General features: G+C 57.2%; 1 pseudogene; it reads right to left on the bottom strand.

Moving 5' to 3' along the window:
* Positions 1–1,537: 1,537 nt before the first annotated feature.
* The window catches only part of LOC141578281 (otoferlin-like), a 28,074-nt pseudogene continuing 6,616 nt past the window's right edge, over positions 1,538–22,995 (bottom strand).

Here is a 22,995-nt window from a genome sequence, read left to right as displayed (position 1 = left end):
GCTTGCCAGCCGGATGTGTGTCATGGCCCTGTGGCATTTGGACAGGCCAGGGTGGAGCAGGGCTGAAAATGGGCCACGGGCTGACCTGGGCCTCTTTCTGGCTTCCAGCTGGGCTGGGGATAGAGGGACAAGTGTGACGCGGCCTCCCCTAGCCAGTGTGAGCTGCAGACCTCCCTGGGCACAGGCTCAGCCAGGAAGGTCTGAAGCTTGGCCCCTGCCTGGGTCAGCTGTGTGCTTTCTGAATGACTGCTGGACCTCTGGTCTAAGTGCCACCCCACACTGACACACGTGCACACACACACACACACACCCTCCCAGTAGAGTGCCTTGTAGGAGATGCTCCATTTGGGGCCACCAGGTGACATAAGCTGGCAGTTGGGAAGAGGTACACACAGTGTGTTTGTTCCATTTGTACTTTTTGTTTCTTTGGTCAGGTTGGATATATTATTTGTTATGCGCCTCTTTGTCTTTATGTACTGAAATTTATTTATTTATTGAATAGAAAACATGACAATTAGGCAAGTTAAATGGCTGAGGGGTGACACACACACACACCGGGGTGCATCATGAACCTCCTGGATCTTGGCTAATGATGGAAGTGGACACATGAAGGATTCCCTGGTGTGACAAGTGAATGTGAGCATCTTGAAGCCCAGTCATGTGATGTTTCTACCTTAATGTTCTTTGAAATAAATGATTGCCTCCCCATGTTCCTGCTTTACTGAATTACCCACTGCGTTGGTGAGTCAGCCTCAGATACCAAAAGCTGCAAAGTAATATACCACATCATATGCTTTCACTCATGAAAAATAAATGTACTAGCTTCCTTTTTTTGAAGTAAATCATTTTAAATTTGCATCTTATATTTGGTTATCAAGAGGCATGCAGAACCCTCCGATTTTAATGAGAACAGTGATTTTGTGTCTTTTTATCACATATCTGCTTAATGTTAGGTGTGGTGTTGCTAAGTCAGATCCACATCTAGTTGGTTGTTTTTTTTTTTTTTTTTTTCCGCATAATAGGAAAATCCTGCTTCACATAGGTGCATGGTAGTAAACGAAGCAGTACACAACCTGCAAGCATTGCAACGCTTGTCTACTCCTGACTCAGGCTGCTCCAAAAATCATTTCATGAAAGTTCAGTGAAATTTTGCTTCACCTGGGAATCAGATGTTAAATCAATCAGGCTCTCATAGTCCCATGACACTAATGAGGTTGGGTTAGGTTACTGTAAATAAATTTCTAACCCAAGCATTATTACCTTTTGTTACAGGAAAATATTAACAGAGTAGAATGCAAATCCCTGCGGTGCTGCACAGCGGCCCTGAAAGTATCTCCATCAACCATAGGATTAATTTGAGTCAAGTCACTGAGTGTAGGAAAACAAAGTTTTCTTTTGATGACATTTTATCAAATACTGTAAAAACTGTCACATTTTCCCCTTGCATTGACAGATTAACCTCATTTAATTTAGTAAAAATATCTGCAAGATATACAAGTCTTAGCAACCACGATGAATTTGTTAAACAATCAGATCTTCAAAAAGCAGAATCCATGAAAACCAATCGTTCACAACGAAGCTCAAAAAGGCTTACAGGCTGCTCCAAGCTCATGTTGACGGAGTAGGGGGCAGGAAAGAAGCTGGACTGGAAGGTCTGATGGGGAGTTGGGGTCACCTCTTCCAGCCTAGTCCCTCCTCGGGCCCCAACCCCGGCCCGAGGCCTCAGCTCCTTCATGGTGTTGATGGCGGCGAAGCACGTGGACCGCCAGTTCTGCATGTTCTCACCCGGATCCTCCTCCTCTGTCTCTTCTGAGATGCCCTTCTCCTTCTCCTTCTTCTCATCCTCATCAGCCTGAAAGGCTGGCCAAGTCTGGAGTCCTGCATACATCCCCGCACCCTGGTCATTCCCAGAGCCCTGGACCATCTGGGAGTCCCCCTTCCATTCTGACCATCTGCTTCCCGGAAGCCCTGGGCTCCAGGAGGCTCTGGGGGGCCCCCAATGTCAAAGGGGCAGGGCCTTGATTTGTGGAAATGGATGCCACGGCCCACAGAGGGTCATGACCTGCCAGCATGAACCACCAGCCGAGGCAGAACCAGCACCCGGGGGCCCTGCTCCCCAAGCAGCTCTCTCCAGCTGCCTCTCCGGGGCTGCATGCTGGCCGGAGTCCCAGGGGCTGGGGGTGTCTCAGTCCCTGAAGCTGCTCCCCTTGGCCTGATACCTTGCATGGTGTAGGGTCTTCTCTCCCCAGAACCCCCTGTGGTCCCCACACTCACCACGTCCACCGTGATGGCTGCATCAGAAGTCTGCAGGGGGGAAGCATGGAGACAGGGACAGGCCTTAGCCACAGGGCTGGACGTGGAGGCAGTGGCCCAGCCAGGGAGGGAGGAGGAGAGGGAGCTGACGCAGGGATGCTCCCTGTGCGCTGCGAGCGCCTGTCCTCACACAGCCAGTTCTGAGGCCGTGAAGGCTCTGCCTCACAGATGTTTCCTCAGACCTTCCAGGGCGGTGGCTGGCAACCCTGGCTGCACATTAGAATCACTGGGGGCTTTCAAAAGTGACCGGTTTCAGGGCTCCACCGAGTCTAAATGGGGGTGCTGGGCCCCGGGATGGCTGCGCACGGCCAGGGGATCCCTGCAGCGCACAGGCCGCATCAGAAGGGGAGGCTGACAAGGCACGTGGCCGGCGCTCGGTGATGTTGGCTATGGGGGGGTGCAAGGGCCTCAACAGGGAAGTGGACGCTCAGTGACACAGCTGAAGAGGATCCTGGTGACACGGCCCCACAGAAGCCCAGGGCCTGTGGGATGATGGGGAAGTTCGGGCCAGTGCTGTCCTCTGTTCACTGATGGCCTGGACACCCTCAGAGGGAGGTCAGGAGGCTGGGAGCTGAGGGGGGGTTGGGGTCTCCAGGTGCTGCCCCAGAGCCCTAGCCATGCCACCCGGGCCTGTGGGCCAGGCCTGGGCCTCAGCTGCTCCCCTTTCCACAGAGCCACACCCGCACTAGCTCAGCTGGGACTCTCTGGGGACCAGGATGATGGGGGTAAGGGAAAGTCATTTCAGACCCAGCTCAGGCTTCAGAAGCTAGGGGGCACCCCAGGCTGCATGAAGCACACGATGTGAGGAATGGGGTACAGAGCAAGTGATGGGGTGCTGGGGGAAGGCCCGAACTCTTTCTTCCACACTGTCTGGATTCAGGATGGCCTGTTCCAGGCTAGCCTCCATCCTGCCCTCCTTGGCAGAGGCCACCTCCACACCTGAATCCCCAGGTCTCCCTCTGGCGGATAAACAGCCCTAGTCCCAAAGGACGAATAAGGAGCTTCCACCTGGAAATTCGTCCCCAAGCCAGGCATGGGGAGGGTCTTTTGTGAATGGCTGTGAAGGAACCCAGGGACCCTCTGGAAAGAACACTGGTATTCACACAAGGAATCCAGTGCTTATGGTGTTTGTTGGAATAAAATAATTGCAGGCTATGACTTCACATGGTCACTGTTCTCCCTGCCTCTCACATGTGTACCATGCGTTCAGGCATGTGTCCCCAGATGCATGCCATCCCAGGACAGTCTAGGACAGGGCTCTGTGCACATGCAGTCAGGGGAGGCCCTGTCCCATCACATGCTGAAGGGGAAGGGACTTAATGTACTGTCTCACAGGTGGACTGGCCTGGCTCTGGTAAAGTGTCACATGCAGGTGCACATCCGCAGCCAGCGTGGGACTGACCCCAGGCACCTCACTGCGTCCAGCTTCACCATGGTCTCCAGCTTCTTGACAGGCACCTCTGGCTCCATGTTCACCACGACCTCCCCTGCGGGGTGAGAGGAGGGCCCCCCCATTGTACAGCACACGGCAGCCCTTGGGGAGTCTGCCTGGACAGAGAGATGGACAGACAGACAGGGAAGAGCAGGAGTAATGGTGAGAGTCATGGGTGGATGAAATGACCGGAGGTTAAAGCTGATTCTGGAGCTTTATGAGGGGAGAGGGAGGGAGGCGACAGCTGAGGGAGAAAAGATTGGCACAGGCAGAGGACGAGGTGGCCAGAGAGGAGGGTGGGCTGCAGTGAGTGACACAGTGGAGGCTGGGAGGGGTCCTGGGTCTTCTCAAGACCTGGCAGAGGAAGTCATCTGCCCTCAGGCCCTCTAAGGACACCTGGCCCTGGACCTTTCTGGCTTGAGAGTGAGGGGCAGCCCCAGGCAGCCTTACTTGGCCCCTGGGTGGGTCCTCCCTCCTGGCCTCCCTGACTCTGACTAGGGGATGAGCCCAAGGAAGAAATCCTTGGAGCCCCATCCGTGGGCCTCTGGGGCATGGCCGTCCCTGTGCTGTTCCAGGTGGGGGCTGAGTGGTCTGGGGGCCGGGAGAGGAAGCACTGCAGGGAGCTGATGGCTGGGAGCCCCCCAGGGTGCTGCAGCCAAGGCCCGGCAGCCGCCACGCTGATGTCCGAGGGCAGCTGCAGGAGCTCGTTCTCCGGGAGGTCCTGGGGGTGGGGGCTGGCACGGCCTGAGCCCAGAGAAGGGCCAGAGGCACCCGGCCCTGCCCAGCTGCCCGGCTGCACCCAGCTCTGCCCAGCGACCCCGGGGCCCAGATCTACCACTTCAGACCACTTGACGAGGGTGCTGAATTTGGGGTTCTTCTTGTAATTGTGAATCAGGGACGATGGCACCCCCTTCCCCGCACACTCGATGTCCACATTGGCCGGTCCACCTGGGCCAGGTTCATGTCCTTGAGGTCCCACAGGCCCCAGAACAGCACTTGCGTGAGTTGGAGGGAGGCGGGGGAAGAGGAGAGCCCCTCAGTCAAGGGCACCAGCTGTGGGTGCCAGGCCACCTAAGGAGGCCTTGGCCCCTGGGTGGGCAGTGCGTGGGAGGGGGCTGGGCGCAGACAGCTGACGAGGGGCGGATGTCCTGAAGGGGCTTCAGGGTGAGGGTGGGTGTTGTGGGCAGATGGAGGGCTGGGATAGGTCCTGGATGGCAGCAGTGTGATGGTGCAGAAGGGGCAGGCACTGGATGGGCAGCAGTCTGGGTCTGCTGCCGGCTCCTTGGTGTGACCTGGGGCCAGTCACTTCCCCTCCTTGGCCTTCATCACCCTTATCTGGAAAATGAGGCATGGCCTGAGGTTGCCGAAGACCACTGGACTCTGATGCCAACCATATAATATGTGCACAGACCCTTGATAGGGAGAAAGCGAGGGGGCCGTGAAGCCAAGCACATCAGGGCCTGTTGCAGGCAAGGACGGGCAAGGTGTGCAGTCCTCACACACCTCGTCTGGTACTTGCTGAGCTTTGGCCAGATGCCAATGGGCACAGGCATGATGGGACCTCGGTCCACGTCCACTGGACCATTGATAGGCAGCAGGTCGGCCTTCCCTGCTGGTCCAATCTGGGAAATGGGGGACATAGTGTCCTAGCCTGGGGAGAGCTCCCTCTCCTCATGAGTTATTTGCCATGTGACCTGGGGAGACAGGGAAAGCTGAACAGCCTGGGTTCCCAAGAACCACATCCTCAGCTTCCATCACAATGGGCCTCACAGCAGGATGGGGAGGAGACTGGCCCCCACTCAGTCCCCTCTTCCCTGCAGCCCCACCTGCCAGAGCTCGAAGGTGGCCAGCAGGTCCCCCACGGTGGCACTGCCCCGGTAGATCTGGTAGGACTCAAGTGGGGGCGGGAAGCAGGGTGGGCAGTATGCCTCACTGGCCAGCTTCACCACGGGCTTGGCAGTTCCGGCCCATGTAGTCGGCTTTGCCCTGACACGACAAACAGCCAGGGTAGCCTCTCAGCGCTTGAATTTACCAAGCATGTTGACATCCTGGATCACATTCAGTCCCCCACAGCATCATGTAGCTGCAGGGGTGATCATCCCATTTTACAGATGGGGAAACCAAGTCTCAGGCTAGCTCAGGCCAGGTAGGTAATGAACAGCAGATGCAGTACTCAGACTAGAAACGGGTGCGCCTGCCTCTAGTCCAGAGCTCACTCGGGGCACCCCAGTCCTCCACTCCCCCACTCCAGCGCTCCTGTGGAAAGCTGGGCAGATGACTGTGGTAGGTGTGGGCAGGGGCCGGGGAGTCCCTGGGGTGGGGGAGGCAGGGGACAGCAGGCCTTACTGACACATCTCTTGAAGATTCTGGGCCTGAGTTTGGGCTGTCTGTGCTGGGAGGCGGGTTGCCCTGACCCATCTCCTCCCTGAAGCCCCAGAGTCCCCGAGCATCAGGAAGGAGTCAGACTGAAGTGACAGGCCAGGGGACACCTGAGGTGTCCTGGAGGGGCTGCCCAACCTTCCAGCTTCCCAGCAAGCACCTGGCCGAGGGGCTCAGGGGAGAGTGGGGGAGGGGGCCACCATTGCGGTTGTAGTGAGGGGACGTTGGAGTGGTCCCTGGTGCCGAAGCCCACCTACACCAGTGTCCTGGCCATAGATTTCAATGACAATGATTGGGGGGTCGTCCAGGAACTCGAGCTTCCCCATAGCACTCAAGGGTGTCGAACACCAGCACCTGGTCCCAGGTGGGGCACAGGGTCTCATTCAGCACCTGTAGCTCAGGGCAGGGGGGATGGGTAATCAATGGTGGTGGGCGGGCAGATACCCGAGCAGGAGTCACCCCCAGCCACTGTGGTTTCCAGGGGACTCGGGGGCGGGAGGGACATATTCCCTGACTCTTCTGGGAATCTTAAAATTAAGGTTGATGTGAGGTCTGCTCCCGACCCTGTTCCCTCAGCCCCTGCCAGGTCTTCCCTGTCCTCCATGCAGAATGTAACTGCATTAAAGCCTCCTCCATGTGGCCCGGGTCCCCAGGTATCTGCCAGGCTTCCCTCTGAGGGTCTAGGGTGCTGGCTGATCTGTCTCCCCAGGCCCTAGAAGCTCACAGGCCTCCCCCAGTGCCTGCAAAGCCAGTGCCACTCCCTCCTCCCCCAGCCCTCACTTCCATGCACCGACTCTGGTCGATAAAAAGACTCAGGTGAAGAGTCTGAGAGGCCACTGCAGTCAGCTGTGCAGAGGCTCCGAGCCTGGTACCTGCGGGCAAGGGGCTGGAGGCCTGCTTCTCTGTGGGGAGCACAGGCCGGGAGGCTGGGAGCAGGTGGCCGTAGTGCTCTCCCAGGGTGAGGGCTGGAGCCAGGGGCTTCCCTGGGCCTGGCTGCAACCTGCCTCACTCACTGGTGCATACCAGGCTCCTGGGCAGGAGGGAGTGCAGGCCCAAACCCAGGGCCGACTGGACTCCCTCAAAGCCACAGTGCAGGCCCCACAGGAAGTCCCTGCGCTGCCTGCTGTGGCCCAGCTGCAGGCAGGGCTCCAGCCTGGCTTGCACTGCCCAGCCCACCGCGCCGAAGCCCCACTTCCCAGGCTGCTGGGGGTGGGCACAGGGTCAGCTGCTGGAGCCTGTGGGGTGAGGAAGGGGCAGGGGGCTGCAGCAGGCCGTGGTCAGAGGGCCTCTGTCCCTTTGCAGCCATTCCACTGGGCTGTGGGTTTGGGAACAGAGTGCCAAGGAGGATGGGTGGGATGGGACCAGCTGTCATTTCTGCTCTCTCCACCTCTTCTCTGAGCACCCCATCAGCTCAGGCCAGCCAGACCCGGGGTGGGCACGCTGCTCCCTCCAAGGGGAGACTGACCCCTTGAACAAAGCCCTGACCCCACCACCCTCTAATCTCGCTTCCCTTCTGGCACCTTGAGGAAGAGTGCCTTGATCTGGTGCGGTCCTCACCCAGCTCCTCCCCCACGATGGAGAAGAGCAGGTCCTGGGGGGGCACCAGGCTGAGGCCATGTGCTTGTCGTCGCTCATCATCCATATGAAGACATCGGGGATGCTGTGCGAGCCTGCGGTGGGCAGGTGGGGGCCCGTAAGGGAGAGGTCCTGCCCCTTGGCCAGCCCTGGACCCACGGAGGGAAGGACCCCTGATGCTGGGGTTTCCTTCTCCTCCCACGGACCCAGGGGTAAGAACACCCAACAGGGTGAAAGGCTTGGTCACCCCCGTCCCCTAGCGGCTGTCAGAGCAGGAGGGGCCTCCTGGGTGGTCTGGCTCAACGCCTCCTGTGCAGCCCCACTTCTGCCTCGGGTCACTTGGGTTTGGGGCTGGCATCCCCTCTGTGCATGCCTTCGGGGGGCACACCTCGTCTGCCAGGAAGTGCAGCTTCTGCAGGAAGTTCTGGCTTAGCCTCAGCTTGTCCCACACTGTGTGCCGCTTCACCTGTGCCCGCAGGGACTTTGCCTATTGCCCCATACTCTCCTGCGGGGTCATGGGGTGTATGTTGGGTTTAGTCCATGACTTGTGATGGAGGCTGGCCCTAGGGGCTGTGACTTCAGAGCAGATGTCCCCCCACCTTGAGTTCCCTTTCCACCTCCAGACCCTGCCCTGTCCCCCATGTGGTCCAGCGGCATCCGCACCAGCTCCTGCACGCGGGACTTGAGGCACTCTCTGTCTACCCTGGTGTGGGACGAGGAGCCCTGGTGCTTGTCAGCCAGTGAGAGGAAACGGCTGGGACAGAAAGTGGGGAACAGGGCTTAGCAGAGCCCACCTGCCAGCAGGAGGCCTGCAAATGCCTCCTTCACTGCCAGCCCCCTCTTCTGCATGCCGCGCCACCCCCGGCCTATTCAGCAGCCCTGCGGCTCACCAGCAGCCACAGCTCGGCTCCTGCAGGATGCCACGCTGTCGCTCAGCGTAGGACTTGTCCGTTTTGATCATCATCCAGGCCCTCTTCCTGTGAACCAGGAGTGTGAGCCCCAGCCTCCATCAGCTCCCCCAGATGTCTTACCCCGTTCATAATGGGGACAAGGGGCTAGCGCCCTAGGACCTCCCATGAGCACTGTCCCTGGAGTGTCCCATCGTCATAGGGAAACCACCAGTTTCTCTGTTTTCAGAGCCTGGAGGCCTTCATGTTCACAGGGCTTCAGTTCCTGAAGGAAGAAGCCACTTCTGGCCTGAGTCTGTGGTCTGGTGGACTCACAGGGGCTGGGCGGGACTCAGGTCTAGATGTGAGCGGTGGAAGGTATGCAGGCCAGAGACAGAGGGATTGGCCAGCCGCCTCCAGTGATCACAGGGGCTGGGTGGCCCTCAGGCCCTCTTCCACTCTTAGGACTTGGGTGGGGACAGAAACTCCTGCTGAGGCCGTTCCTGCAGAACTTCACCCACCCGACAGCAAGCTGCTGGGCAAACAGGCCTCTTGTGTTGCGAGGGAAACTTCCAGGCTGACTAGGTCATCCGAAGCATCCCCCTCCCCAGCTTTCCCCTCCCTCCCCGGCCTGGCCACGACCAGCTTGTCTGCGATGTGTCCACGATGCTGGCTCTGCAGAGGCAGTGGCACTGGTCTGGCCATCAGCTTTTGATGCAGATGCAGGGCTTGCACTCCAAGTATGGCAGGTGGAAGTAGTTCCTGGGGGGTGGGGAGCAGGTGGGAGGTTGAGGCCTGGGAGCCCAGGGAGGTGGCAAGGGGAGCGGGCCATGAGAGGATGGGGGCAGCAGGCAGGGCCTCCCAGCACCCTCTATCCCGCTGGCTCACCAGTTGGTGGTCTGGGGCCGCATGGGTGGGGTGGAGGAGACTGAGGCTAAGTCCCCAGCCTCGTCAGACTTGTCATCACTGTTGTTCTGGATCAGATCAACCTCCTTTTTGTCCCCTGGATCCTTCCGAGGCCAAGGCCGCTGAGGGCGTGACAGGCCATCAGCTTCATTCCCATAGTTGCCTGGAGGCAGAGGAGGGCTTGCGAGTACCTAGGGTCCCCACCCTGCCCTCCAGTCCCAAGCTTTGTGGAAGGGAAGAGGGAAAGTCAGGGAAAGGGGAAGGTGCTGGGGTCAGAGCCAGCAAAGACAGGACAGAGCACTAGCCAGAGAAAGAGACCTCCCTGGGGCCCCGATGACCGCTGAACTCAAGGTCCCGCCCGGGAAGTGCCCCGGACTCCCACCGTCTCCTCGCCCACCTGGCAAGGCCTTGCTCCCTTCTGCAGGGGGCTTCTTTCCTGCCCGTGCTCCTCACACAGCCTAGCCCTAGGCGGAGCTAAGGTGCGCCCGGTGGGGCGTGTGTGCACTCAGGGACGGACGCTGTGTGCTGTGTGGGCCCCTGAGGACACGCGAAGGAAGTGGTCAAAGTTCCCCTCCCCCCAGGGCTGTGGCGCAGGGCCTGGCAGTGACCACCCAGCACCCCCCACCCAGGCCTGAAGACCCCTCTGTGAGCCCAGCTCTCACCTAAGGTGACCTCACAGATGATGGGCTTGTCTCCATTTTACCAATCAATCATTGAGGCCTCCAGAAAGGTTCCAAATAGAAAGAATTCTCCCACTTTCCACATGCAGCTCTGTGGAGAAGGTGGTTCAAAGTATCCTGAGAACTTAGCCGGGATGTTGGGCCTGGGGCCAGGCCTCCTCCTACCATCTCACAGACAGGCCCTGGTGGCTAATGGTGGGGGATATGCTACCCAGCTGTGGAGCTGGGAGCCCGGACACTGAAGGTCCAACTCCTTTTGCCTCCCAGCCTGGATGTCCCTGGGGGAAAGGCTGCTCTGTCCAACACGAGGACAGCCACCGCCAGGAACAGGGCAGAGGCAGGGCTCCACCTCAGGACCTCCAGGCAGAGCAGTCGCAGGCACTGGAAGGGGACACTGCTTCCTGGGCAGGGAGGTCTCATCCTGGGGTCCAGCCCCCGAGGCAGGCAGGGTGGCCACAGGCTGAGCCTGGGCCCAGGCTGCTGGGGCAGGAAGGGGACTGAGCAGGGGGCTCCAGAGGACAGCACAGCACCCCCCCCCAGCAGGGGCCTCACCTCTGAGACAGGCGTGGCCTGCTCCCCCTGCACCTCCGAGGGGCCGGTGAGCTCAGGGTTGGAGGTATCCAGGACTTCCACCCCCGGGCCCCGCATGAGGTGGGTGAGAAAGGACATGGCCTCCCCCAGGCCCTCGTTCTGGTCCTGGTGCTCATCGGGCAGCATGTGGTTGCATATGGAGCTGCAAACGCTCACCCAGGAGGGCCCGGCGTGGGCAGCACGCCTGCGGGCGGGGGCAGAGGGTGGAGGGGCTTGCTCGGGGTGGGGGGACCTCTTTGGGGGGCTCCCAGCCTGCACCTCCTGGTTGCTGAGCTGAGGACCTCATGCCTGGCTCAGGGAGTCACCCGAGGCCAGAGAGGGCCTGGGGGGCGGCTTGAGGCTCTCAAGGGGCTGCGGAGAGAGCTTGTGTCTGCTGTGCGCGGTGACGGGGTGGCTTTCTCACATGCATGGGGCACTGTCATATGTCACCTTATTCCCTATGGGGCCTGAGCCAGCGGTGGCACCCACGTACACCCACATCCAAGTCTGTGCAGCGAAGTCGTGCTGCCCGCTGCCTGGTGCCTGCTCCCGGGCCACCAACAAGCCACTTAAAGGACGGCTGTGTTCCACCACAGTCTCACCTGCTTCCGCAGACCCCTCCCCTCCTCTCCAAAGGTCCTTCCTCTCTGCCTCTGCCTCTGCCTGTTAAACGCTCTTCCCCCACGAAGACCTCCCGTTTCCTAGTCCCAACTATTTTTCTTCTGTTGGGATTTGTCATGGCTCATGTGAAACTTGGATCCAATTCTGCTTTGTGTCTTTTCTTTGGTTTTGTTCTGCCTAGTTAATAAAAAAATTACAGCATTTTAAAATTTGAGATATACTTCATGTAACGTAAAATTCACCATTTTAAGTACACATTTCAGTGTTTTTTAGTGTGTTCACTATGTTGTGCAACCATCCAGGACATTTCCATCCCCCTCAAAACAAACCCCGTAGCTTTCAGCAGGTCATCCTCACTCCCCTCCTCCCACCCCTGGGAAACCATGAGTCAATTTGCTGCCTCTATGGATTTGCTTATTCTGGATATTTCATGTAAACAGAATTGTACAATCTGTGTGGTCTTTTGTGCCTCATGCCTCAGGTTTTGCACATTTAGTAGCACATCCGTCTCCCTCATCCCCAGTGAGCACTGTGAGGACAGGATGGATTCCTCCCTTGCTCTGTATCCCTTACCCAGCTCAGTGCCCAGGTCCTAGGAGGGGTGAGACTTTCCAAGTCGCCACAAGTGTGCAGGTAGTTTCTAGGGGGGCAGTACGCATGTGTATGTGATGTGCATGTACATATGCACACATAGATAATTGTCATTATTTCATCATTTTACAGATGCGAAAACAGATACAAAGCTCACACAGCTTCTCACTGTCAGAGCAGCTGATCTTCGAATCCAGGCAGCCTGGCTCAGACAAGCCCAGGCAGCTCTGTGCAGAGCTGAGTCATGAGTTTCCACCCTTCCCCTGAGGCAGAGGCTGCTGGTAAAAGCCCTGAGCAAGCCCACTGCCGCTCCAGCCTCCAGCCAAGGTGCGGGATGGTGGGGGCGTGTGTGGGAGTCTCACTGACTCCGCCCCTTCAGCCCCACCCCCACCCCACCCCCCGGCCTCCTGTTACTCAGCTTTGTCTCTGTCATTGGAAACCTTGAGCAGGTCAGTGAAGTGGGCACCATTGGGCACGTCGTTGACCTAGTCCGAGTCCCGGATCTGTACTTTCGTGCACTTGCAGAGTTGGGGGACAGGTCTGTAAAGACCACCCGCTCATTCCACAGTGGCTCATAGCTGCTCTTCTGCACTGAGGTCTTGCCCTGGTGGGAGGGGGTGAGAGTTTGCGTGTGTGTGAGCACGTGTGTCTGCGGGTGAGTGGGTATATATGTGTTATGTGTGGCTCGTAGCAGCTGTGCACGTGTGTATGTGTGTGTGTGTGCACGCTCCTCTCCTCACTCTTCCCCCCTACCAGCCTCTCAAACACTCCTCCCTCACAGTGTCCCCCCCGTTCAGCTCTTGGTCTCTGTGACCTGGGGGCAGGGAGGAATCCCTAAGGCCCAGACTGGCCTGGCCCCCAGCCCCTCTGAGCTGGAGCTCCGCTCATATCTCCTCACTTCCAGAGGTGAACGCACCAAGGTGATCGAAGTCCAGTCTGGTGGCTTCTGATTCTGCCTCATGTCTGTCCCCAGGACCCCTTGACCATCCCTCTGCACCCTGGTGCCTGTCACCCCACGCCCCAGCCTCCTGCTGCCTGTGCCCCAATCCCTTCTGGCCAGCAAAGATGACTTGCACATAGGGGTCAACCAGGTCCTTGTTCTCACCAGTGAAAGCCTTCTTCACATCGGCCATGGGGCCTGTGTTCGTGTGGGGCAGCCCCTTTGCTCGGTAAATTTTCACGTAGAACCGGGCCCACTGGCGTTCAGGGGGCACCCCCTCAGGGAGCAGCAAGTTCCTGCCTGCGCATACAGTTAGGACTGTGGTGGCCAGACCGGGCGCCCAGACTCCTGCCCCAGCATCTGCACACCCCTGGGGCCCAGGACAGCATGTGAAGGACGGCTGAGAAGGACCACACCAGGACTGAAGATGCTCAAGTTGATGGTTCCTGGTCTCTCATGGGATCCTAGGCAAATCTCCCCAACTCTCTGAGCCTCAGCTTCCTCACCTGGAAGACAGGAATAACAGCCGCCTCCCAGGAGTAGGATAAGGCTCCCTTCCAGGAGTGTGATAAACAGGTTAAAACACATGAGCACTTTGTAAACTGCAGAGGGGGAGATCCATCCTGGTAACACTGTCCCCTTTCCTAGCTGGGTGTCACATCTTTTGTCTCCCACACAGAAACCTCACCCGTGGCCACCACGCTCCCTCCCCGGCCCACCGAAGTCATGACTCACTGGATCCCAGCACTTTCTCCCTCTGTGTTCAGACAAGGTCCCAGAATACTTCTCAACAGCCACTGTCAGCTGCTTAAAATTGGCACAGAAAACAAAATGGCTTTGCCCTCCTGGGTGTAGACTCAAGATCCAGCAGCTCTGGGAACCTGCCCCTTTTTTTCCCAAGTTTCTCACAGACAGAAGTCCAGATGTCAAATGACTGTCATTCCTGACTGTCCCCTGTGAACCCTGCCCGCCTGGCCTCAGGCCTTTCTGTCCCATGTGGAGAGTCCGTGGACACTGACACTGGCTCCTTCCAGGGACAGCTGGGCCATCTGAGTGTGTGGCTGAGGGAGACAGAGGGAGGGCACAGTCTCTGGGCCAGGTCCACCCCAGACGCCCCCTTGTGCCCCTGGAAGGGCCGGGCCAGGTCGCCAGGGGCCGGGGGAGACAGGCGCCTCAGCCCTTGATGCCATCCTCGTCCATCTGGCTGGCCTCGTGGGGTGTCTTGGTGTCGGCCCCCTTGCCCACCACGGCGACGTCACACCTCCCGTGGCCCCTCGGCCCCGCGGGGACGTGCGCGGGGGCCGGCAGGACGGCCTGCCCGCGGGGCAGCCGGGGCTCTGCGGCGGTGAGCGGGGCCCCGAGCCCGGGACGCTCCCGCCCTCGGGGCCGCCGCGCAGCCCGGAGTGGAGCACAGTGTTGGTGCGTGGAGTCCGGGCTGTCGGGCCCAGCGGCACTGGGGCCACAGCTCCGCCTGCTTCTGGGCCAGAGGACACACGGTCCCCGAGCCACAGCCCGGTCATGCCACCGGGGGTGTGATGTGGCGGAACTGGCGCCTCAGGAGCAGGGGGCTGGGGCCTAGGCTGCTCCAGAGTGTCAGGGTCTTGCTGGAACTGATGATTGTGGCACGGATACAGGAACAGGTAGCCAGACGGCTGGGTGGGGAGACGGATACAGGGTGGGTGGGGGGCTGCCAGGCCAGCTGAAAATGTACACGGATGGATGGGTGGATGGTAGATGAATAAATGGATAGAAGATGGATTAATATGTGGACAGGCGGGTGGGTGGATGAGTGGATACACGGGCAGGTGGACAGGTGTGCGCATGGCTGGCTGAACTGGGCGACATTTAGCAAGGAAGGAGAATGAGACTCAGGAAGGACATAAAATCTGCCTTCAAAGGTAAAGGCTATTTGAAGAGGGAGTGGGTTTATTCTTTCTGTCCTTTCATAGAGAGATCAGACTAGGTGTTTTTAAGGTCTCTTGAAGTTTCCATGTTCTATGGTTTTGTGATTTTTATGTGTATAATCTTGGGTTTTGAACTTCAGTTTCCTGGCCTGAATGATAGTTATAACGTGCACCAGCCAAGTGTCTGCTAGGGTGAACCACAAGGAATCGCCAATTTGTTCAACCTAGTAGTTTAGTGGCACCTCTGAGACACAACTTCTCTTGGCCTCATTTACCTCTTCTGTAGAATGGGGAGGAACGCTGATGCCTCCCTCACTGTTTGCTGAGGGTCAGATGTGATAGTCACACATTGTAGTGTCACTGTCAAAGGGCTAACGAGGTCCTTACTGTACCGCCAGTGACAAGTCCACTTGCAGGGCTTGGGTGGAGCCCAATGCCAGCTTGTGTGCCTGTGGTTCCTGGGCTGGCCGTGTGCTTAGCTGTTGTCTGTCAGGTCAAGGGCACTTTCTCTGCCTGGCCCAGCCATCATCACCAGCCCTCTGGGCCACCCCTCGGAGTTCCTTCACTGACTCCATGGAGGTTTGACTCCAGGTTACCATAGACACAGCACCACAAGGCTGGTCTCAGGTGGCCTGGGTCCCTTGATGGATGGTCAGTGGAAGTGTTTGAGGGCCCAGCGTCACTGCATCTGGTGCTGAGAACTTCACCACCGACCAACTGGGTGACTGGGGAAACCCGGGTGCTGCTCTAAGGTCCAGGCTCCCCAATTGTAAAAGGGGGTGATGCTGCCTACCTCGTGGGGCTCCTGTGAACCCCGCAGACTGGGTGCAGGTAGTCATTGTTTTTGTGTGCAGACAGGGCTCCCCATTGCCCTGCACACCCCATGGCTGTGTGTACTTGTGGCCCCATCCGAGTTCACGGTCCTGGCCAGGCTGAGACCAGGGGCTGGCAGGGTGTGAAGGACAGCGTGCCCCAAGCTCCCAGAGCCGTGTGCACCCACACTGACCAGGCCATGCGACTACACACCAGGCTGGCAACACGTGGTTCCCACGTCCATCTTGAAGGACCCCACGAGGGTGCCACTGCGCAGCAGGTTCTTGGAGTGAGTCACCTTCCAGGCAGATCCACCAGCCGCCAGTCAGGAGGGATGGGGCTGAGGCTTTCCACCGGGCAAAGAGTTGACTTCCAGTGGTGCCACCTCACTTTCTGGGGACCTGAGCTTCATGGAAGCAGGAGGGCATCCGGCAGGGCAGGGGTGGCTCTCTGGGGCTTAGCATCAGGCTGTCCTGCGTTCTGTGTTTTGTGGGCTCCCAGGTACAGGTGAACAGGTTGTACACTCTCCAGAAGCATCTGGCTGATGGAGTGAGTGGGGCCCAAATCCAGCCAGTGCTCGGCTTGCTCAGATGTGTGTCTGGGTGCAGGTCTGCTTTTCTGTGGCTGGCCCTCCCAGAGGGGGTGCCCTTTGCAAGTCTGCACAAAGGTGCAGTTGGAGCCCCACCTGCCAGGGACTGTGCGCCACTCACCGAGGTCTTGATGATCCTATCGAACATACCATCAGGGGAGATGTGGAAGTCAGAGATGAAGCGCTGGAGAGGGAAGGCCCCAGACCTGGTGTCTCTGGGCCGGCAGAGGCTGAGTGCCGGTCCCCTCCCTCCTGGCAGTGCCTGTCTGCACCCGGGCCATGTCCCCTGAGCCCCAAAATGTGGATGTGCAGGAGGAGCAAGAACCACTGGACCCTGCTCACCCTGATGCAGCTGAGAGCTGTGTGGCCCTGAGCAACACATCCTCTGAACCCCAGCTTTGTGAGCTGTCAAGTTGGGGTAATGACCCACCTTAGAGTCTCGTTACCGGGCTTGATGAGGCACACGAGATGCTGGAAGGTACACTGTGGCTATCGGGGTCCCACAGACATCACCATTAAAGTACAATGCTGCCTGCACGCTGCACCCCAACTTCAGAGGTGTTAACTTTTACAGTAAGCTGAGCCTTAGAACTGAGAATGGATGAACTTACTCGGCTGTCAGTGTAAATGCGGTGGCTGTGACCCGTCCTCCCCAGCTGGGAGCTGCCACGCACAGGTGCAGCTCCCCATGACTTCTCCTGACCTCAGCATACCAGCGCTGGGAATAATGAGGGTGTGGGCAGTGAGCAGAGGGCCCACTGCTTTGGTGAACTTGTGGGAAGGAGAAGGAAGAAATGTGGCCCAAGTACTTGGAATAAATGAGAATCTTCTCCCAGCTGCTGGAGGCTCACGCTAGAGCATTGTGGGTAAAAGTGCCAACTTTAGAGCCAAAAAGCCTGAGTTTTGGGGCAAACCACTTCTATCCTGGGCCTCAGTTTACCCCTCTGTGACATGGGATTAATGATCCAGAGCCACCCTGGGGAAATGCTCCGGGGCACCATTCACGAGGTTGCTGGGAGGCGTGGTTATAAATCTAAATGAGATGATCCCAGCCAAGCACTCAGCCCAGGTCATGTCAGGGCACAGTGCATGCCAAGTGCTGTGCATAGCAGCTCTCTGCCCAGGTGGTGCTGACCACGGGGGCTGAAGCTCTGGAGAGGCGGGTGGTCCACGCATCTAGAAACACAGACGGTACCTGACCCCTTGGGGAGACACCCCAGGCGAGTAGGTGGGAAATTAGGAAAGAAGGTGGCCCAGGACAGGGCTCCAAGCAGCAGCAGCACTTGAGCAGTGGGCAGAGGGAGAAAGGCGGTGAGGACAGGAGCTGGCGAGACAGGGGAAAACGTGAGAGGGCAGGAGAGGTCCCCGGGGCGGGGGCAGCGAGAGGATGGAAGGATCTGGGCAGTCAAGGGAGAGGGGACGATGGTGGACCCTGAACTTAGGAACAGCCAAGTCTGTGGTGAATTGGCTGTTCCTAGTTTCAGGAAAGCTGGGGGTCGGGCAGACGTGACTGCAAGGAGTAAAGTGAGGGAAGTGTGGTCACTAGGAGGTATGGGGGACTGAGGAAAGGCACAGCTGGACGGACAGACAGACACACGTAGGCAGGTAGATGGACAGAGAGATGAAATGCTTCTAGCTCCTGTCCTCGAGCAGGACAGTTCTCCTCGCTGCACTTAGACTCTGGAGTGAAAGGCCTTGCAGGCCAAGGAGGAGCCAGAAGCAGAGCAAAGGCAGAGCTGGTGATGCAGAGGGGAGGGTGTCGTGCTAGATAATCTGGGACGTAGAGAGTGATTCCAGACAAAGGGGAGGGGGGGTTCTAGGTAGAAGGAAGATGCTGGTGGGCAGGACTGGATGCAACCACGGAGAAGGGGTCTTGCTCTGGCCTGTGGACAGCCAGGTTGATCGGGAAGAGTGATGATTGTGAGCCTCCCTTCTCGAAAGACAGGTCTCCCTTCTCGACAGCCAGGCAGGAGGGTCAAGGCCAGACCGAGTGCCCCAGAGCTGTGCCCGCCCTGGTGGAGGGAGGGGCTCAGCTAGCACTCTGAGCCATCTGCGCTCATAGTTCTTGTATCTCTGGAGCTGATTTCCCTTTTGTAATTACCTATGTGATGTTGATTATTTTCACCTCCCTCTATCATGTTTAGCGGTGTCAAAGGCAGGTTCCCATCAACTCAGAGAATTAGAAGGAAGCAGTCCACCTCTGGGACCAGGGGGATATTATAACAGGAAGAGGAATTTAGCCCAGAAAGAGAAGAAAAGGGAAAGAAAATTCCAGCTTCGGGGCTGGAAGGAATCATGGGAAGATAGTTTAGAGCTCTGGTTCTCAGCTGGGGGCAATTTCAACCCCTAGGGTGCATCTGACAACCTCTGGACACTTCTTGGTTGCTACCCCTGAGTGGAGGATTGCTACTGGTGTCCAGCGGGTAGAACCGGGGACGCTGCTCAGCATCCTGTGATGCACAGTGCTGAGTGAGAGGAGCTCGGGGTGAGAGGAGAGAGAAATTGAATAAATCTGTTACTTGGGTTTGTGAAAAGGAACAAAAATGTGATCAGGTATAAATTGAAGATAGTCCAAAGATGAGCAGAATAAATAGTCTTAGTGGATATAAATTTAGAGTTTGGAAAACAGATTCGAGGCTAGAACTAGGAGGTATCCTGTTTGCAGCCCTCGCGTAGCCAGGCATGAGCCTGGTGCACAGCAGGTGCCCCGTGGCTGTCTGTTTCTTCATTTGGGTAAGTATCCATTTGTCAGAGTGTCACCAAAGACCTCCAGGTACATGCCAGTCCCTGGGCTGGGCTACAGCGATGCAGGAGACCAAGAGCCTCCCAGTTTAAGACATGAACGATCAACTGCAACTCAGCAATGTTACTGTCAGAGAGAGAGGAATGCCCTGATCTCTGACCTAGAGAGTGCATGGAAGGCTGCTCAGTGCAAAGATATTTGAGCTGGGCCCTGCAGAGTGAGTAGGAGTTTGCTGGGGAGCCACAGAGCGGGGAGAACAGCTCCGTGTCCTTGGAAAGGAGGAAGGCATTTGAATGAAACATGAGGTGTGTGGGTTCAGTGCAAGGTGAGCCCTCCAGTCACCCCAACATGGCCTCGCCACTATCAGATAACCACGGAAGGCTGTGGGTGCCTGTCTCCATAGCTGTTCAGGAAAATTAGACCTTATCGGGGCTGGAGGCTTTTCCAGTCAGGGATAAGTCCTGACATGAGGTCAGAGATGGGAGCCTGAGTTTCCTGGATCCTGGGAAAGTTGCCACACGGGGCTGAGGGGCATCCTGAACAGTGAGGTCCCAGTCCTGCGGGAAACCAGCTGTAGGAACAGGGCCCATCTGTGGTTGCTTAGGAGACTTCGGCCAGGCCCCGGCCATAGCCCGGGTCCCCGTGAAAGGTGGCTGCGTGCTTTCTTCCTGAAGGGGCGCAGCTGGAGGCTCCCACAGCTGCCTAAGGGACGTCCTCTCACACGTGGCAGATGGTGCCTTCCGCCCTCACCGCTCCTCAGGAGACGCTGAGGCACGGGACAAGGATGCCTCACGTGGGCTGGCCTGGCTCCCCTCACTGCCTGGAGCCGCCAGGAGAAGCAGGCGGGAAGCCCCTCCAGAAAAGGGAGGGCCAGGGCCCCCCTCCCAGTGATCTCTGACTTAGTCCGATGTGCATCAGGCATCTGCGTGGCTTCTCTCCCCAGAGCTGACTATGATGGGTCCCTCCCGGGAGCCGAGGCACAGTGCTGTCTGGGGTGGCCTTCCAGGGTGGCAGGCAGAGAGCTGGGCAGAGACTGGACAGTTCGGGCCCTCCTCTGTCTATAATGATCTGCGATCCTGGCGCTTCCCAGATGGAGGCCTCAGTCTCCGCCCCGCAGAGAGAGGTTCAGTCACCCGTGACGACAGCGGGCAGGGAGCACATGCACACAGAACTGACTCTGTCACTTAGCACCTGGGCCAGGTCCTTCTCCAGGAGCCTCAATGTCCCTTGTGTAAAATGGGCTTGATGGTGACAACTTCTGACAGTTGTGAGAATCAGAAGACATAACGCCCTTAGAAGAATTTAGGAGATGGCACAGCACATCTCAGGTGCTCGTTATGGTTCTGGGTCCACCATGGGCCGGGGCCACCATGGGCTGGGGCCCGGGCCTGGGAAGCAGCTGGAAGCAGGTCTCACAGGAGCAGGGCTCACTCACAGGCACTGCTGGGAGCGGCGCAGGAGGCCCTGGGGCAGTGTTCCTTTCTCAGGGTGGCTCGTGCTCAGACCAGTGTCAATCTGGGATCCAGACCAGGGGTTCAGAGGACAGGGCCCTGCACATCAGTGTGCTGGGGGTTGGGCCAGGGCGGGCCGGGGTCACCCCAGCTGGTAGCCCTTTGTGACCCATGACTCCCAGCTTCTCCTGTTGGGCACGATGAGCCGGTGCGCAGCCCCGGTCACCCTTTAGAGGTCCCTTCCCCGAGGGCAAGGACACTGACCTCGTTGTAGGAGGGGCAGTTAGCACACTCCTTCATGGATGTGCACTTCTCGTCGTCCCCACCGCCCCGCACACTACGGGGTCCACGTTCAAGCCCACCAGCTGCCGGGCCCCGATCACGGTGACATCGACCTGTGCAGGTGAGGGTGGGGGGTGAGAGGGAAAGCCAGTGAGGCTTGGAGCTGGTCCTGTTGGAGTCGGGGGCTGGGACAGAGGGCCAAAGGGGGCAGGAAGCTAGCACTGGGCTTGGGTGCCAGTCTGAGCGTTGCCTCGAGCCTGCTGTGATCCTGGGCTCTTTTCCCACTGAGCTCAGTGTCCTCATTTATAAACAAGGGGTGTGGGTGGATCACCTCCCAGTCAGCGAATTACCAAGGGGGAGGGCGCGGCAGTGCTTGAAGACCCCGAGGCCCCGACCACACTCCAGACCAACCCGATCCAATCTTGGTGGATGGGGTAGGAGGCGTGGGGCCCAGCATCAATATTTGTAAAGCGCCCAGTGGATTCCAAGTGCTCTGAGTTCTCCCCCGGCATCAACGACCCGGCCTCACAGAGGACTGCAAACTTACGTCCCAGGTTTCATGCACTCAGGAATGAAGCTTTCTACATTAACATGAATTTCATTTTCTGCTCCAGCATGTCCCATCTTTGTGTGTGTGTGTGTGTGTGTGAGGAGGTAATTAGGTTTATTTATTCATTCTTAGAGGAAGTACTGGCGATTGAACCCAGAACCTCCTGCTTGCTAAGTATGCACACAACCACTTGAGCTACAGCTTCCCCTCCAGCATTTCTCACCTTAACCCTACCGGCCTCTTTTTCATTCCTGGAATTTGGCCCCCTTTCCACATTCTTAGTTTCCCCTCTTTTGGAGAGTTGGTATTTTATTGTTTAAACTGCTAAATATGATTTTACTACCGAGAATGTCTTTCCCTTTTACATAAAAAAGAATAACCATGAAAATCATCATCTGCTGTGTCCATCAAAGTCTCATAAATATTCTGAAGGCCAAGGAAAACCCACACATCAAAACTAATGATGCTTAAAAAAGAAAAATAAGCATCTATGTCTATAAGAACGTTGTCAAGCAAGTATATAGAACTGGAAAGTTAATATGTACTAATTGAAGTAACCCTTGAGCTGTGAAAGCGAGCGTTTCTGTGTGGAACTTGGCATCCCAAAGGGCATGGAGCTGACCTGGCGCAGTCATCACTGCTCCGTCAGGGAGCTTAGAAGCAGACAGAGCCAGCTCGGAGGAGTTTATTGTGAAGAAAGTAAACAGACACTAGAAGACCTTCCAGAATATGCTTAGCATAGTACATGATAGAGTTTTAATCTCTACGAAACTTCTTATACCAAAAGTTTTTAAAAATCTTATTTTTCCCACAATGAACCCATCCACTCCTCTCCCTTAAAAATAATCAAAACCAAACAAACAAAAAAACTGTTTGTAACTTAAGACTGGGAGGCAGACAGACACAGTTGGGCATTATAAGGTGCTAAACATGTTCCATCAGGAGACTGACCTTCCCAATGTGAGTGGTTGGCTGGTTTTTATGTTTTTCATCCAAAGGCCTAGCCATAATGATAGGCTTTTTGCCTCCAGTCCTTTCCAGGACCCAGAGTTTCCACCTTTGTCCACTGAGCAGAGCCAACAATGGTGGACAACCCAGGCTGGAAGCCCTGAGAGCCAAAGGGTAGGAGGTAGAGAGGGGAGATGGCAGAGTGTTGAAAGGAGAAAAGGGTGGGGTGGGGTGAAGATGCTCCAGCGGGTGATCTTGGCTGGCAGAGAGGTGGCTCTGAGGGGACTCTTGAGGGTGCATACTGGAGGTTGCTGCATGGTATTAGATGGGGAGGGGAATGCCATTCCTGCCGCCCCCCCCCCCACCTGGGGTGCTATGGAGGGGAAACATATAACATGGACTAGAAATTTTTAAAAAATTCTGAGGAAGGGGATTAACCATCCTTTCCTTCCATTCTTCAGTCATCAGCAGAGGACTCGATCTCTCTAGGATGGAACATGAGGTGGCAAAGAGAGACAAAAAGGGACCAAATGACCCACCGACCCAAGAAACTCTTTTGGTAATTGGCTAGTCCATCCTCTCCTTCCAAGACATAAGGGACATAATCTCCAGGTGGCTTCATGAATGTCATCACAGGGAACAATGAGTATAAATCTATGCCTCTGCCCTGGGAGAACCCAAGTCGTGGTGCTCTGTGGCCAGCCTCTGAGGGAGCTGATCATGCTGCAGGGACATCTCTGGGAGCTGGAGATGAGGGATGGTGGACCAGATAGTACTGCTCTTTTGAAACATCCTTTACCTTCCCCCATCTCCAGGTGACA

This window comes from Camelus bactrianus, chromosome 8 (assembly GCF_048773025.1).
Source record: "Camelus bactrianus isolate YW-2024 breed Bactrian camel chromosome 8, ASM4877302v1, whole genome shotgun sequence".
NCBI lineage: Eukaryota > Metazoa > Chordata > Mammalia > Artiodactyla > Camelidae > Camelus > Camelus bactrianus.
The sequence above is the reverse complement of the archived record's forward strand: the minus strand, read 5'-3'. Positions and strand labels throughout refer to the sequence as shown.